Genomic DNA, 17695 nt, shown 5'->3' on the forward strand with positions numbered 1-17695 from the left:
GCCATTGGCCACTAATATAACTGCCGTGGCTACGCTAGCAGAAAATGGGGGCTAGAAAGAAGATGGTGGCTGAGCCAGCAAGCGGCGGAGTGAGGGTTGCGAACAGTGTGGCTCGTGTTTCCTGTGTCTCCAACCCAGCCGACAGTGAGACTATAGTAGTATGACTCCCCTATCTATGGCTCCGTGGGTGTTCCTTTTTGGCCTCATCATGTCCTGCGTTGTTATGTGGGAGCGGGAGCAGAGACCTCACATGACTCCCCACATGACACTCATATAAGTGGAATCATACAGTATTTGTGCTTTTGTGACTGGCTTATTTCACTCAGCATAATGCCCTCAAAGTTCATCCATGTGGTAGCGTGTATCAATATGTCCTTGCTTTTTAAAGGCTAAATATTATTTCATTGTATGGATAGACCACATTTTGTTTACCCATTTGTCAACGGACACTTGACTTGCTTTCGCGTTTTGGCTACTGTGAGTAATGCTGCTGCGTATGGGGTTGTACAAATCTCTCTTCAAGACCCAGCTTTCAATTCTTTTGTGTAGATACTCAGAACTAGAATTGCTGGATGAGATGATAATGCTATGTTTAATTATTTGGGGAACTGCCATACTATTTTCCCCAAGAGCTGCCCCATTTTCTACCTCCCCACCAACACTTGTTATTTTCTGGCTTTTTTTTTTTTTTTTTTTTGCTACCAGCCATCCTCATAGGCTGGCACCTAATTTTTGTGGGAGATTCTTAGGATCTGTGTTTGTTGGGCCTCGGTTCCTGTTAGAGCAGCTGTTTCCTCTCAATATGTCTTCCGGGACTATTTTGGCCTCCCCTCGCACCTGACTGTGCGACCTTTCTCAGGGTGTACCCCAGAGCCCTGCAGAGTGCTGGCCTGGGTGAGCTCCTGAGGAAATACTAAAGAACCACTTCTCACTAACTCTGGGCACGCGCTGGCCTGTGTCTTTTTTGGGAGAAACAGTTAAGGCCTGGATGTAATGCTTCCAGAATGCTGTCTGGACACCACAGACCTAGCTGCCCGCTCACTGGGGAAGAAAAAGCAGCTGAATACCCCAGCCTTGGCTGCTCAGAAGAAACCCCTCTGGGAGCTTTTAAAAAAAAAACAAAAAAAAACAGGTGTTGGGACCATGTGGGGACAGAGTTCCAGAGACTGGTTTCCAGGCTCTCGGCCTCACGTGGAAAGGTGCTGGCTCGGGGAGTAGATGGCCATCAGCTGTGACTAGTTGGCCATCAGCTGTTACTGGTTAGCCATTAGCCACTGATATAACTGCCGTGGCTAAGCTAGCAAGCGGGGATTGCAGTTAGCGGGGCAGATTGCAGTTAGCAAGTGGGGTTCGTTGGCAGAGAAGCTGAAGGCAGGCTGTGGATCGTGTGGCTCCTGCTTCCTGTGTTTCCAACCCAGCCCCCACTGAGACTATAGTGGTATGAACCCCCCATCCGTGGCTCCTTGGGTGTTCGTTTTTGACCTCGCTGTATCCTGCGTTCTTATGCGGGGAGCGGGACCAGAGACCCCGCATGACACCCTGCCTGACAGGCCACCATCGGGAGTATCCGACTCAGTGGGTTTAAAGTGGGACCTGGGCATCTGTATTAAAAAAGAAATTTCCCCAGGTGGTTCTTGTGGGAACCTGGCCAGAGAGGCATGGCCATAGAACATATTATTCAATTCTGGCTAAAGCTGAGGAATTTATCACAGAGCTACCTGAGGGATATGGTCTGTCTACCTGTGCTAGAGTGAGCGAAGGAACGAATGGGTGAGGGAATGAGTGGGTGCGAATGAATGAATGAATATGCCAATTTCCTGATTTTTGCCATGCCTCTGTATCTCCTATGTTATTACTCACCTAATATTTTAATACAAATCTGTGGATCATTACTGTAAATTGAAAAAATCAGCATCTCTGGCCATCAATAGAAGTTTACTTTAAAAATACAAACTGAGGAAATCAAGCAATGTCATCAAGTTCCAACTAAATAAATACTGCTGTCTCTGCAGGTTTTGAGCCAGAGCCCTCCCTGTCATTCTGTTACACAAGGGTGATTATCAAGCGTGGCAGAAGTGTGAAGAACACGCTAGTACCCAGTGGAGCCTTTCTCTTCCCTGGAACTGCTTGTCTCCCATGACTCAGTGCTATTTCACGTCCACCCCTTGGACGGTGTGCCTTTCTAAATGCAATTAGGCAATGAGGGTGTTTGAGGGAGGAGCCAGGGGTCGGGGGTGGGGGTGAGAGGAAGAGTGGGTCCCAGTGGGCGAGGCCCACTTTCTTGCATCGCCATGGCTGGAACTGCCCTGCGGGTGTCAGCGTAACCCCAGTCCAGGGCACCCCTTGCCCCACAGCGGTCCCAGAATCTCCGAGGAGTGAAGAGACTTCATCTGTGGGTTCGTTGAGCTAAGATGGGCCCCTGCCAAGGTCAGGCTCTTGGTCGAATGTAGAGCCCAGAGGGCACCGGCATGGCAGCTGGGAGTCAGGAGGGAGAAGTAGGCTCCCCTGCAGGGCCTCCCATGCTTGTGGGGTGGGCACCAGCGTCCCGGCTCCCCAGAACACCCTCACGGAGGCCAGTAGTCTGGGGGCTGGTCCCTGCCTCTTCCTGGGATGTGACCTTGGGTGAGTCCCTCGACCTCTCCGAGCTTCCCTTGGTGCTCTGTCAGGTTAATTCATTTAGCAAATACTACTCAATGCCTGATCTAGGCTGGTCTCTGAGCTGATCACTGCAGAGAGCCGGGCAGCGAGACCCCTTCTCTCTTGGAGATTGTGGGCGGGGAGGGGAGAACGACATTGCAAAGCAGGGAAGAAGAGCAGCATGCTTTGAAGAAAGTCTGGGGGGCGTACTTTAGCTGAAAGGTCAACTCAGGCTTTTCTGAGTATATCCCGCATCTTCTCCTTTTCTTACAAGGACACCAGTCCTTGGATTGGGGCCCATCCTAATCCAGTATGACCTTATTGAGACCTAGTTAATTACGTGTGCAAAGACCAAATTAGGTCCATTCCGAGATTCCAGGTGGCCATGATTTTAGGGGAATACTATTCAACCCACTACACCAAAGAAGGGCCATTAAAACTGATACCTACAGGGTGTGTGTGTGTGTGGGGGGGAAGGTGGGGGAAGGTCGTTCCAGGCAGAGGGAACAGTGTGTGCAAAGGCTTTCCTGTGGGAGCACAGCAGAGGCCAGTGTGACTGGAGCAGAGTAGGCAAGGGGAGCAGTGGGGGTGTGTGCTGAGGGAGGAGAGACTGGGGCGCTGGGACACAGAGCCATGGAAAGGGCATGGCTTTCATTTTAAGTGCCTTTGGGGGATTTCAGCTGGGGCAAGAGTCTCTTTTGGAAAAAGATCATTCTAACTATACACTGGGAAGGGGCATGGCAGGGACTAACAGAGCACATGCTTTCAGGTTGACCCCAAGCACATTTACTTCCCTTGCGTGGGTTAATCTTCAGAACCCTGGCAGGCAGGTAGGGCAGTACTAATATCCCCTGAAGCAATGGAGGCCCAGAGAGGGTAAGCAGTTTTTCCGGGATCACACAGCTGGGAGACGAGCCCGCTTACCATTGTCTTCTGTCTTGTGAACACTCAATGCACCTGGAGGTGAAGGGCCTTAAAACCTTGAAGATCTGTCTTCAAAGACAGCTGAACAGGGAGCACTGACTTTTACCCCTGTGTGGGGCTGTTTGCCCAGCCAAGGAAGGTTCCGCTGTGGGACAGGCATCCAGAAATTTCAGCAACCCAGGGAGTGTAGAATTCATTGCCTTATGTCTTATATGTGTGATGCTGCTGTGATCCTGCCCTTTCTGAACAGAGCTCCGGAGGAGAAAGAGCAGTCAAAGAGCAGTAAACACTGACCTGTCTACCCAAGAGTGTTTTGGAGGATTGTGATAAAACCTTGGGCCAAGACCTGGAAGAAAGGGCAAGATAATTACGACTGTTCCAGAGCCTTTAACCTGTGGTTTCTCTGACTTTGGGGTTACCTATCCACATGGAAAAGAAGTTTCTTCTTGGGAGATAAAAATACCTATCGATTTAGATGAAACATTCCAAAGTGTGAACAAATCAATGTGTTAAGTTCCCCTATTGGGACTCAGACCATAAATGAGGTGCTGTCTCCCAGGAATCGAGGACACTAATAACCTCCTAAGAGACCAGCTTATTTGCTGGATCTGAAATTCCCAGTGTAGGGCAAGCTCCTTATTTCCTGCTCTGCTGCTTGTTTCTTTAGTTCCCTCTTTGTCTCCATGCTGAGAGAGGGAGGGAGGGAGGGAGGGAGGGAGGAAGGGTGAGAGAGAGAGAAAGGGAAAGAATGAGAGGAAGAGGGAGGAATTGCTCTGGAATACTGCCTTTGCGCTGAGGATTTTTCTGTGTTTTGAGAGAATTGTGGGTGCTCTTCAGGGAGAAAGCTGAGCCAGGAACTGCTTCCCCCACCCCGGCTTCTGGGCTGGACTTCTTACCCATTGAGGTGGAGAGATGCTGTGTGTGTGTGTGTGTGTTCTGTGGGGGAGGGGTGTGTGTGGAGAAGAGGAGTTAAATTTGGTTCTGGATTTGAGGGCTGGTTTCCTTTCTCTTCTGGTAAAAGGTCCCGTGGAATGAATCACGTCCTCTCTTTAGAGTTCTAGGCTCATAAAATGAATGTCCAGGCCAGGCTGGTGCAGTTGGAGGGATGCCGCTCTGTGGAGGATTCTGGAGGGATCTGGAGGGGTTAGATATTCATTCATTCACTCATTCATGCCCCCTTTGCCAGCCTAGGTAACGCTCAGCCCCCTACAGGGACTGGGTCTTTGTGTTAATCATCAACCCTTTGTTGTTTGATTGCCTGCCTTGGGCCTGGCCCCCTTCAGGCCCCAGGACTCACTCATGGAAGTGACAGGACAAGGTTGGGCTCCCTAGGGCAGGGGTCAGCCGCAAAGGACCCCTGAGTAAAAGTTTTTGGCTTTTTGGAACATATGACACCCATCACAACTGCTGACCTCTTTTTACTACACAAATAGCCAGAGACAATCCATAACCGAGTGGATGTGATGGTGCCCCCATCACATTTTATGTGTGGACACTGAAATTTGATTTTCACACAAGTTTTATGTGTCATGAAACATCACTCTTTCCTTTTTTTCCTCCCAATGATTTAAAAATGCAGAAGTCATTCTTAACCCACAGGCAAGATTTGGCCCATGGCCCAAAGTGGGCCAACCTCTGTTCCAGACAGATAATAAACTAAGTAAACCTATAAAGAAGATAATTTCAGTCTGTGAAAAGGGTTGTCCAGAGGATAAAACAGGGCGGTGAGATGGGGCGCTCCTGTTTGGTGTTCAGAGGAAGCCTCTTTGAGGAAATGACATTAAAGCAGAGAACTGGCCGTAGAAGAGGCAGCCGCCCCTCTTTCCACATAGTGGAAACAGCATGGGCAAAAGTTCTGAGGTAGGGAGTTGCTCGTGGTGGGGGAAGGACGGTGGCAAGTGCAAGGAGCAGAAAAGTTTATTTGGCTGAAGCATAATAAGTGAAGAGGAGAGAGATGGGTGGTACGGTCCCAGAGATAACATAAGCCATTCTCAATTTTGATGAAGACTTCCCCTCTCCCAGCCTCAGTTTTGCCATCTGTAAAAGAGAATGATAATGGCACCTTCCCCCATTAATGGCAGAAGGAGATAACACACAGACGTGTTTAAGGCAGCGTCTGACGCATGGTGGAGGTGGTGGTGATAAATGATGTGGATGATCAGATCATGTTGATAATCTTTCTCTTGTGTCACAGGCCTCTCCTCACTTGGTGCCTTCTGCATGGAATATGTCACCTGGTTGTCTGCGGGCTCCGGAACAAACTCAGAGACAATGTTTTGAGTGTAAGTAGTTCATGTGGGAAGTGGTCCCAGGAAAGACTGCTTGGGGAGTGGGCCAGTGGGAGGAGGGAGAGAAGGAGGCCACTGCTGGGTGTGTTCATAAACAGACTACCTCTGTGGGCAGCAGAGGCTCCGCCCCCCCGGGGACCTCCGGGGACAGTGTGGAACGTGCACCGAGTTTTCTCCGTGAGAGATGGGGGAACTGGGGTATTTGAGAAACTGTTGGAGTGCACGTAGCGGCAGATGGGGCGCCGGCAGCGTCCGCTGCCCTGGGAGTTGGTGCTATCTTCGCTTAGCTCAGATGTCTCCCGTGCTGGAACCCTCCCCACGCTCCTCTGGGAGCCTCTGGTCCTCCTTTCTCCAGTCTCCTGCAGCCCCCAGGCCAACCCCCATCCTAGTGCTTTCGGGCTCGATGCTGTAATTCCTCCTGGGTCTGGGTGGGGACCCTGTCTTGTTCACATCTGTATCCTCGTGGCGTGACGCGTAGTGGGTGCTGGGGCACTATCTGGTGACCATGAGTTCAGTAAGGGCGATCAGGTGGGACGCTCCGAGTCCTGGGGGAGGGGCAGGCAAGTGACAGGTGGCTGCGAGCGGTTCAGGAGATGAGTGCTGGGGGGCTGTGTAAAAGTGGCTGTGCCTTCGAGCCCCTCCAGCTCCCAGACCCGTGCTTCTCACCCCGGCATGATCCCTGGCCCCATTCTGGGAGCTCTTGAAAAATACCTGTGTCTGGGCTCCACCTGCATCTGGCAATAAATGTTGATCCAGTCGTCCTGGCTGGGACGGGTGAAGGCCTCTGTACTCGTTTCCTGAGGCTGCTGTAGCACATTGCCACAAACCACCGTGTTGGGTCCCCCCAGAGGCTCTAGGGGAGGACCCAGGTCTTGCCTTTTGCAGCTTCTGGAGGCTGGCGCATGCCAGGCCCCTTTCCTCCATCTTCAAAGCCAGCTTAGCGTCTTCAGGTGTCTCACTGCTGAGTTTGTCACATTGCCTTTTTTCTTCTGTAGTCAAGTGTCCCTCTGCCTGCCTCTGACAAGGACACGTGATTGCATTTAGGGCCCAGCTGGATCATCAGGGATGGTCCCTCCCTTCTCAAGATCCTTAATTTAAGCACATCTGCAAAGACCCCTTTTCCATGTAAGGCAACAGGGATCTCGCTTCCAGCAATTAGGAACTGGCTATTTTTGGGAGCCACTGTTCAGTGCCAGGCTGTGGGTCCTGAGAACACATCTTCTGAGCCCCCAGCTTGTGCAGGCACTCCCTGACAGCTCATCTGATAGCCTCCTGCAAGGATGGGCTTGTTTTTGCTGCTTTACAAGTGGGGAAACTGAGGCACAGGGAGGGCGAGTGATTTCTGAAGCCAGGGTTGGATTTGAGCCTCGCAGCCTCTGAACTCGGAGTTGTGTTTGCCTTCACTCCACACTGTCTGAGGCGGTGGGGACGGTCTGCAGCTCCAGGCAGGTGTCCCAGGCTCTCCCTGTCCTGCCAAGCTCCACATGCAACTCACAGGACTATGGCATCTCCTGCGCTGGCAGCCCCAGCCCGGGAACTGGGAGTGTGCTTCTTATTTTTAGGGTGTCTCTGTTCTGACCTCCCTCGGTGGGAAGGATTCCCATTTCTGGAAGAAAGTCACTATTTACATTAGTTCTTCTGAAATGGGCTTTAGGGTGATTTAACTCATCTGAGAATGGTCATCGAGCGTCAAGCCTGAAGCCAGGGAAGGAAAGAGGAAGGGAGACTCTGCACCAGGTACTGCGCCAGGGCCTTCCATGGCCTGCTGGGCTGGGCAGCATCATCCCCATTTCACAGGCGAGGAAACTGAGGCTGGGGAGGAGGATTTGCAGGACTTTCCAAGGTCATGCAGCTAGTAGTGGTGGAGCCGGGATTTGAACCCAGGTCTCTCTGACTGCCTGCACTTTGCATTGGTGTTGAGTTAGCAGGTCCTGCACTCTCGCTGCTTCTGCCTGGTGGGTATTTGGAATTGGTCGTTTTTGGAGTCCCTTCAGTTGTCACTGGCTTCGATTTCCCCTGGCGTCATTGGATGGAGGAGGAGTTCTCACTTTTCTTCTTATCCTCATACTTAGTCCTTCAGCCAGTCCTGTCACCTGTGCCTAAAGCCCCATGTCTCTCCTCTCCATCCCGAGTGTCACCTGATGGGTCCAGGTCATCCCTGTCTCCCACGTGGGAGGCAGCAGGGGCTTCCTCACTGGCTCTCGGCTTCCACTCTACCCTCCACAGCTTGGTCTCCAGTGAGTGCCGGGAATGAACTTCCAGACGGGTCCCAGCCCTGCGAAAGCCCTCCGGTGGATCCTGTCTGCAGAAGCTCTGCTCTGCCTGACACAGCTCTCACCGGCCTCTCCAAACTACCTCATCCCTTTCCCCACCTGGCTCTGCCTCCCAGGCTTTTGTTCTGGAACACTCTTTCCCTGGCCGTTTGCATGGCAGGCTCCTCGTCTTCATTTAGGTCTCAGCTCGGGTGTCACCGCCTCAGAGCACCCTTCCGGTCCTGACTCTTATTACATAACCCTGCCTCACTGCCGCCAGAGTCCTGGTTGGCTCAGAAATGATTTTGTCCATTTGGTATACTGACAGCTCTGCCCTCCAGAAAAGAGACCCCATCAGTTTGCTTTGTGGCTGTATCCCCGATGCTTAGAGCAGTGCTGACACATAGTAGGTGCTTCATTAATGCATATTTGTTGAGTGAATGGTCCTGGTGAGGATACCCAGGTTCAAGTGTGGACCTTGCCCCAGGTTGCTGGACGTCCCTGAACAACTCATGTCCCCTCTAGGGGCTCAGACTCCTCACCGATGTAACCAGGGAGCTTGGGCTACGTGGTCTTTAAGATGGAAGATTCTGGGCTTCCAGGCCCCAGGAATTCAGGGCTGGTCAGGGCTCTGGGGGGACGTTCTGGCCCAAGGCAAGAGTGTGGGAGGAGAGCAAACCCTGAGCCACAGGAAAGGGAGGGTCCCTGGGTGGGGAAGCAAGTATTTGGGATGAGTTCCCGAGGCTCAGCAAGAGCTCCAGAGCCCCCCTCCCCACGGCCCCCCGAGAAAACACTCGCTGTTGTCTTAGCTGCAGTGTTAGTGCCGGGAGGATATGCAGGGTGAACTTCACCTCCCCATCGGGGACCCCTGCCAAATGGGCTTTTGTTTATTTGAGATTTGAACAACAAAAAAAAAGCCTGTCTTCTCAAAAACACAGCTCCAGAAAACTCATTCGGGTGTGGGGATCTGGACAGAAGATGGCAGGGAACTTTTCTCACTCTTTGTTAAACATTAAAAACAAATCTTGATAGAACATTATAAATGCCACACAGCAGGAAGAAGAAATACCACCCAGAAGCCCAGCACCATTGGACAAACGCTGTGAAAATGTTGGCAGGGGGGTTTTTGTATTTGGAGCGGGAGGCATTTGTTTTTCCTGTAGATAGTTTATGCCAATTCCATTTGTTTCTTTTTGTGGGGGCAAAACTCTGGATGTATGCAGCTTTTCAATTTTTTTTGTTTGTTTTTTTTTTTCACCTCACGTCATACCATTGACAGGTTCTCCTGTTATGGGTGTTTACAAACTTCATTTGGGACAAGTGCATAAAATTGCCAGTGTAGAATACTGCGGTCTGTTTAACCAATCCCCAGTCCTTGGACATTTAGATTGTTTCACATTTCTGGGTCCATCTCTCCAGCTTTGTGGCCATGGTGTCCCTTGCCCCTGGGGTGCTGTGCGCTTTCAGCCTCCCCCCCCACAAGGGTCTCCTTTCCTCAGGACCTTTGCATAGATTGTTCCTGCTGCATGTCCCTCTGTTGTACCTTCTTGACGTGCCCCCTTGACTCCCATCCCAGTTTGTTTTGAAACCTTTCTTGGATTTCTCTTTGAGTTCTGCCCCATCTCCTCTTATTGCACATTGTGAGCTGCCTGAGAATGGAGTGTTACCTGCCTGCCATTCATTGCTGTAGCCCCAGGGTCCAGCACGAGGTGTCTGGAGGGGTCAAGGGACAGTTAAGTTTCATGCCTCATAGACGTTCATTCTTGAGTCGTGAATATGGGGCCTCGGCTTCTCTATGTTCTAAGTGGCAGAGTAGGGAGTGAATACATTTTTTGATGGGGTGGGAAATAAATATTTATTTTAGTCCCAAAGTATGAGAAGACAAAAATGACCCTCACAGACACATGACAGTACATCCAGTTCCTCCACTGACATATTGCACACACACGGACCCACATAATGATGGCAGTTACCATGGAGACCCACAAATGTTGTCATCACCATGATACTAATAAGAGCTGCTCTTCATTGAGCCCTTACTCTATGCCAGGCACTGTGCTAGTGCCTTTCATGCCTTTATTCATTTAATCCTCACAGCCAGCCCCTGAGAGATGCTGTTATGCTCCCATTTTACAGATGAGAAAACAGGCCTGGACAGACTCACAGACTTTCAGTGGCTGAAGCAGGACATGAACGCAGGCAGGATGGTTCCAGAATATGAGCTCTTAACTACAGACTGTTCCCCCACCCCCGCCCACACCTCTGTGCAAACAACCATTCAGACCCACAGCCGCGCTCCTGCTGACAGGCCCCCGCACGGCCCCCATCCTCCTCATGGTTACACCCTGCCTCCTTCCATCCCCCTTTCACAAGCGCCAGTACACCCAGCTCCACAGCCACCCTGCAGCCACTCCCCACCGTCACCGGCAGAGCTGCCCAGCCAATGTTTGTACCTGTGCTTGTCCCCCGGCGTCCCCCACGCACAGCTAATGCCCCCAAATATACACACGCATCTTGTACCCGCCCTACCACCTGGAATCCTGTCTCCTGTCCCTGAGCATATTTGTATACACACACCTGTGCCAACTGTGTGTGCCCACCAGCAGCCATCCTGGGTTATGGTTTTGGATTTGGGCTGCAGAACTGCCACCTCCAACCTGGCCCCAGCGTGAACAGGCCACCTCTGGGTGTCAACAGGTGTGGCACAGCAGGCTCCGGCCTGCACCCTGGCCTTGCCCTTCCTTGACAGGTGGAGTCCTGGGGCCTGTGGTGCCCAGCCTTGCAGCTGCAGTTTCAAGATTGCTGGCCTCAGACTCCAGCGGTAGCCTGCATGCCCGGGCTTGCCTCCTCATCTGTGGGAGGGGGTCGGGGGATGGGCCAGGCATTGTGCTCAACTGGGGAAACTGAGGCTCAGGACGCCCAGCCTCCCCTTGTTTTCCCCACCATACCACCTTGCAGCAGGACTTGGCCCAGGCAGCACCTGTCACTCAGGCCTGCTTTGGGGACCCACCCTTCATAATTTTAGGATTGTCCCTTCTCTTCATTCCTGCCCTTTGAGCAGAGTGATTCAGCCTTTTGACCTCTGGAATTTGACAAGACAAATGATCTTGGATAAGGCAGTTAATCTCCTTAAGCCTCAGTTTCCTCCCCTCTCAAAGTGGGAAAAACAGTAATACCTGCGGTGACAGGATAATTGTGAAGAATCAAGGAGATAATCTCTGTCCAGTTTATTGTAGAGCTGGCGACACCATTAGAAAACTTTGTGTTTGGGTTTGTTATTTCCACCAGTGTGGGAGGTCAGGACCTAGGTTTGCCCTGTCCACTCTTCTCTGCTCCTATTGCCACCGGTCCCCTCCTTCGCATGGCCACCTCATGCCAGCATTTTCAGACGTGGGTCTGGTGAACCCCTCCCCATCCTCTGCAGAATGGACAGGACGTGATTCATGCCTCTGTGCTGGCGGACTCCGCCCTGGGCATAAGTGACCACACCTACAGCTAATCTCCTGAGAGGCTGTCTGTGGGGTTTAGGGATGTGGCCAGTGGGGGTCGGGGTAGGGACTGGGACCCTGCCGGAGCTGACAGTGTTCCCCAAAGAGCTGGATTCCTTACGGATTTCAGGAGACAAGAGTCTTAATCTGCAGGGTCCAGTGGTGGCTATAGGCCCTGGACTTTTAGTGGGGGACAGGGTCTCAGACTGAGGCAACACACTTACTATATGTTCGTAAACACTTGTCTTTGTTAATACTGACTTGTATATGCATCGTATGTCTTCCCTGCTACATGCCATGCTGGCCCTGTAGGAGTCTAGTACAAATCCAGGCAATTGGTCAACAGCGCCAAGTGCTTTTACATGGGCTGTGTGTTTTTAGCAAATCTCTTGGCTAGTTTTGAAAGTAGATAGGATTAGTAACCCATTTAACAGGTGAGACAATGGAGGCTGAGGAAGATTAAGGAACTTGCCTACACTCATAAAGGCAGAATTCGAATTCGAGTCTGAGCGCTGCGAGCCGCTACCCAAAGCTCTCTTCCAACTCAGATGCCCGCTTGCCAGGTATGATCTCAAAGCATCTTTGTGTGCCTCTCCTTGTATCTGCCTTGAAGCCAGCAGTTCTCACCTGGACGCACAGGATGGAGGGTGCTGACATGTGAGACGCCCTCCCCTGGGACTGGGGGACTCAGCGAGGCTCCTGGCAGACGGGTGGTAACTCCACCCTCTCCCACTCAGGAAAGCAGATCGTAATGCAAGGGAGGCAGGGGGAGGATGGTGATTCTGGGAGAGCCCCAAATGCACTCTCATAGGTGGCCTCAGAGCCCCACAAGATCTGCCCATCGCCCCCTCTCCAGACTCAGCCCATGCCACTTTCCTGCATTCCACTCCAGCCAAGTTAGCAGAAATTTCTGGTTCTTCAATGCCCTGATCTCTTTTCTAACTCTGGACCTCATGGTTGTCCTGTTGCTGACTCCCTTTGGTCCCTCAGGTCATGCAGCTGCATTTCACCTCCTTCAGGAAGCCTTCCTTGATCACCCAATCCGTGGGGCCCAGCCATGATTCACATCACAAACCAGTTCCCTTCACCTGCCTTGCCACACGCCACCATCTTTGCCCCAGCGTGTTGTCTGATCCATTTCTACTTGCCTGTCTTTTCTACTCCCCGACTCTAAATTGTGTCAACAGGGACCCCAGCGTCTGAGGTTATCAGTATCTGCCCATCACCAACACATAGTGGGTCAATAAATCTTTTGAATAAATCGGTCAAAGAGCAACTGAAAAAAAGTCAGCCGGTGCAAACGTCGGACCCTCCCATCGACTTGTAGTGAGTGTTGCGGACCCATTTCCCAGTGGCGTGTGTCTCACCATTGTGTCGTGACACTCTAGGGGAGAACGGGTGTTCTGAGCAAGTCCATCTTTTATGAGTCAGTGATTCTAGGAAGGAGGGATGACTTAGGTGGGGCTCCTCAGAAGCACAGCCTGAGACAGTGGTGTGAGGACAAGTGGTTTATCTGGGTGACGATGTACCCTTAGGGAATGCTGATGAGCAGGGAACCTCTGGGAGTAGCTGGGGCGTAAGTGTGCTGGGAACCTCGGGGAGAAGAGAGCACACCTCTAAATTGTCCCACGAGCAGTAGAAAGTTGTTCACCTGTGCTGAGAGGGTTTGGGTGGGGCTCTGAGGGTGTTTGCTCTTTCTCTGGTGGCTGACAGGGGGCGAGTTCTGGGGAGGACCTGCTGCCTCCAACAGGCATAGGGCGACAGTGGCTCAGGTGAACCAGAGCTCAGAGAATGTGAGCAGGGAGGGGTGACCTGTTCCTGCTTTTGCCTGGGATCAGGGGCTGTTTGCACAAAATTGCCTCCGTGGGCATAAAAGGATCTCTGAAACCAGAAAGGTTATTTTCTTGGCTGCATCTTCTGAGGAGGAGTTTTATAATAAGCAGAGCTCCTATATACTGAGTGCCTGCTGTATACACTTTCCGGGCTTCTTTGGTTCCTTGTGTTGTTTGGATGCCAGACGTAGCCTGTCCCTCCTCCTGTTTCGTTCCTTTTTCCTGCACACGGGCAGAAGCTGACCAGTCTGACTCCACAGGCTTTCACCTTATCCCAGTCTCTCTAAATGATTAATAATAATACTGTGCATGAGAACAGGAATTGATGCGTGTGGCGACTTCGCATATATAATCTGTAATCCTCACAAAGCACATGACTACGTACCCTCATAGATGAAGAAGCTGAGGGTCAGAGAGGTAGAGTGACTTGCCTAAGGTCACACAGCAGGGAGAGGTCTAGATGTGATTGGGGGCCCTGCTGGTTGACTCTGGACGTCCGTGCTCTGCAAGGTCACACAGAGGGACACAGGACCAGGAGATAGGGGCAGGGGGGTTGGGGGAGTCCTGGCCGCCAGTCCTGCACACTATCCCCCAAACACTGCATCCTCTGAGCTCTTAATAACTGGTGATTACACTGGGCAAAATTAGGGTCTGGGAGCACTGAGAGCAGGGGGTGTTTATCTGAATTTAGGAGATTGTATAGTGTTTTCTGTAACCTGGCCGGGTAAGTTGCCTTCAGGGGAGGGGCTTAAAATGACTCATGGGAACTGACCCCGTCTGCCTAGGTGGCTATTCTGAGAGCTGATGACTGGGCAGATGTCTCCGTGGAGGGCGGTCTCCGGTCTCAGAGGGACGTTCTAGAGCTTCAGTGCTGGTGACCGGGAAAGCAAGAATGTTTTGGCGGGGTCCTTCTGTGCATGTTTCAGAGATAAAAGTAAAAGGATTTCGGAGCAGAGGGTAGACCCTTCTCTAGCACTATATAGACTTATGGGCAATACCTCACCTTAGGGGTGGGCTCCTGGCATGCCCTGAGTTCGTCAATTATCATTGTCATTCGTTTGAGACTTACATTCCGGAAGCAGTGCCTCCCCCTCGTGTCCAGGCGAGTAGTCAAGAGCTTTGGGTTCTGTCTCAGGTTGGGTTCCCCAGAACCAGATTTTGAGTAGGCATTCTGTGGAAGTGATTGATTAGGGTATGCTCTTAGGAGTGGGGTAGTGAGGGAAGCAAGAGGGGAGAGGGGAGGGGATGTGGTCTCAGCTGAGTTTAGCTTCAGCCGGATCCCAAGGTGGGAGAGGCAGCTCTGGAGCCACAGTCATAGGGCGACGGTGGCTCAGGTGAACCAGAGCTCAGAGGCTGTGACCAGGAAGGGGTGACCTGCCTTGAGTCAAGTGTAAACAGCCGTTTTGTGTCCCATATAAGTCAGTCCTTGGTTATGGGTGCCCTGGTTTGTGGGGGGTTTGTATGGAAGGGTGGGGGTCTTGAGCTAGACTGTTGGAGGACAGCTCTCCTGGAAAAGGGTGTACCTGTGAACTGTTAGCAGACAAACGTCATAGCAGCTGGGGGAAAGGGGTCTGGGAAGGCTTCCTGGAGGAAGAGACAGCTAATCATGGCACCTTTGCTGCATTAGCACACGTGGGTACTGACAGCAGTCAGGAAAAAGAGAAGGCGATTGGCAGGTCTCTTTCCCATCCGAGAGTGGAATTTGTACAGATCCTGACTCCCCTACATGTTACAGCAAACTGAGATCTCCAGGATGGGGGAGCCAGGAGGAAAGGGGGGCAGGATTTGGCAAGAGATGCATTCCTGCGGGTGGGCAGGAGCGCATCATGGGGGGCTCTGTGAGGCTGAGGTGTGTGGCTTTATTTCATAAGCACCTGGAGGCCCCTGGAAATTTTAGGTCTTTGTTTTCTTAGGCATGGCTTACATATAGTTAAGTACACAAGCCTCAAGTGTAAAATAGATCCATGTTTGCATATATACACAGTGTGTAACCACCACCCATATCAAGATACAGAAGATGTCTAGAGCCCCGGAAAGCTTCCTCGTTGCTTTCCTAGTCAGTAATCCCCAAATTGACCTGCTCTACCTTCCATCACCATAGAGGAGTTTTGCCAGTTTCCTGAACTTTGTATAAGCGCAGTTTTATAGGACATACATGTTGGGGTCCTCCTTGTTTTGCTCACCAAAATGTCTGTGATATTTAGCCTTGTTTTTGTGTGTCACATTAGTTTGGTTTTTTTGGTGTGTTTTTTTCTTCATTGCTGTCTTATATTCCATCGTGTGAATATGCCACAACTTATCTTGTCTACTTGTTGATGGGCAGTTAGGTGGTTCCCAGGTTTTGGCTCGTATGAACGAAGCTGCAATGTTCACGTCTTCTGTGGATCCAAGTACTCATTTCTGTTGAGTACATATTCAACAGTAGAATGGCTGGGTCGTGGCTTAGCTGGAAGTCAGCTTCAGTAGGTTCTGCCAAACAGCTTTCCCAAGCGTTTGTGCCAATTTAAAACTAGTTCCACTTCCGCTTCCTTGTAAGCACTTGCAAATGTCAGTCTTTATAGTTTTGGCTGTTATGGTAGATGTGGCGTAGTTACTCCTTGTGATCTTAATTTGTGTTTCCCTGATGACCAGTGAAGTTGAGTGTCTTTTCATGAGTCTATTGATCATCTGGAGATTTTTTTCTGTGTGTGTGTGTGTGTGTGTGTGTGTGTAGTGCCCAATCAAGTCTTTTGTCCTTAAAAAAAGTCAGCAAAAAAACCTAAAAACACCCCAAAATAATCCAGATTGTGTTTTTCTTCCTGGGTTAGAGTTCTTCATATATTCTGGATTAGAGTCCTTTGTGGTGTGTGTCTGTGTGTGTGTGTATACGCATGTGCACATATATGTATATATGTAAAATTATTTCCCATAATGTTATAAATTATATTTATAAACATACCAACAAAATACTATATATTATGTAATTTATATACATAATATTTTATCCCAGTCCATGTGCTGACTTTTCATTCTCTTCGTGGTATCTTCTGATGAACAGAAGTTTTACTTCATTTTATTTAAGATCATTTTATCCCATGTTTTCTTCTAGAAGCTTTATTGTTTTGCTTCACTGAAAGGTTTTTGTGTAGGGGATGAAATGTTTAGTTGGCCTTTTGGAAATGTCATGCCTGCTTCAGTGTAGGGGAGGTCAGGAAAGAGGCTGGTGGGGTCCTCTAGGCAAGAGAGGGTGGTGGTCTGGACTGGGGAGAAGAAGATGGGCCCCAGGGAGTGGATGGAGAGAAGTGGGGGCTAGGGAGAGAGATGGAAGAGGCAGATCGAACCGGGTTAGATATAGAGCATGATCTCTTAGAATCCTTAAGGCACTCTCTATTTTAAAAAGTGCTAACCCATGAGTCCCTGGACTAGACCATCTTGCCAAGCCTGTCTGGCCTTTCTCCTGAGCTGGGCAGGCACGAGTGGCTGATAGTTTTCAGATGATGTTTGCTGTGTGGTTGTGTTGGCAGCTAATACAGGATTCCTGTGGCTGGGAGAACCTGTATTTATAGAACCCTTGGGCAAAAGCAATCTTTATTTCATATAAATAAGTACATATTTATATCATATAAATAAGTATATAAATATATAAAAGTATTTTATGTTATATAAATTATATGAGTAATACATATAAATATACAAAATATATAATATATATAAATACATATAATGCGTGTTGCATCATGAATGAGGAACTCCAGGTTCTAGCTCTAATTCTCACTGGCCTGTGTCCCGCTTAGGGCTTAGGAAACATGTTCTCTCTGACACAGATACACCTGGGATCTCCTCTTTCCCTGTGTCCTGCCCTAAAAACCAGCCAGGCTCATCTCATTTGTGGACTCAGCGTTTGTCATGGAGGTACCATGGTTTAATGATCCAAGAAGAAAATCACTTGGGGTTTTTTCCCAACACCTAGGGAGAGCTTGACTGTCACTGTGACCTGAGAGGGGTGAGGGCTGCTCCTGGTTACCATTGGTAACCGTTTCCCGGTTCCCGGGAAGAGGCAGAGACACTGAGCCTTCCCAGGGGCTTTCAGTCAGGCTCCCCCAGCAGGGAGCCCTGAGACTAGGATGTGAGCATGATGGGTTCTTTGGGGAAGTGACCCCAGGAAGCATGTTGGGCGAGTGTGCAGGTGAGACGGGAAGGCAGGGAGCTAATACAGGGCGAATTATCCAGCTGGTGCAGAACGCCACCTCAGCTGTTTCCCCAGAGGGAAGGAGCTGGGGTATTGATACACCTGT

General features: G+C 50.5%; 1 protein-coding gene across 1 annotated transcript in view; it reads left to right on the forward strand.

The window, feature by feature from the left end:
• Positions 1-17695, forward strand: part of KIAA1671 — a 188612-nt gene that overhangs the window by 18715 nt on the left and 152202 nt on the right. Inside the window, exon 2 of the mRNA XM_081036552.1 lies at positions 5756-5843. The gene's annotated coding sequence lies outside the window, so the exon portion shown is untranslated. The remainder of the gene's footprint in view (positions 1-5755; positions 5844-17695) is intronic.

The sequence above is a fragment of the Rhinolophus hipposideros genome, assembly GCF_964194185.1.
Source record: "Rhinolophus hipposideros genome assembly, chromosome: 24".
NCBI classification, from domain to species: Eukaryota; Metazoa; Chordata; class Mammalia; order Chiroptera; family Rhinolophidae; genus Rhinolophus; species Rhinolophus hipposideros.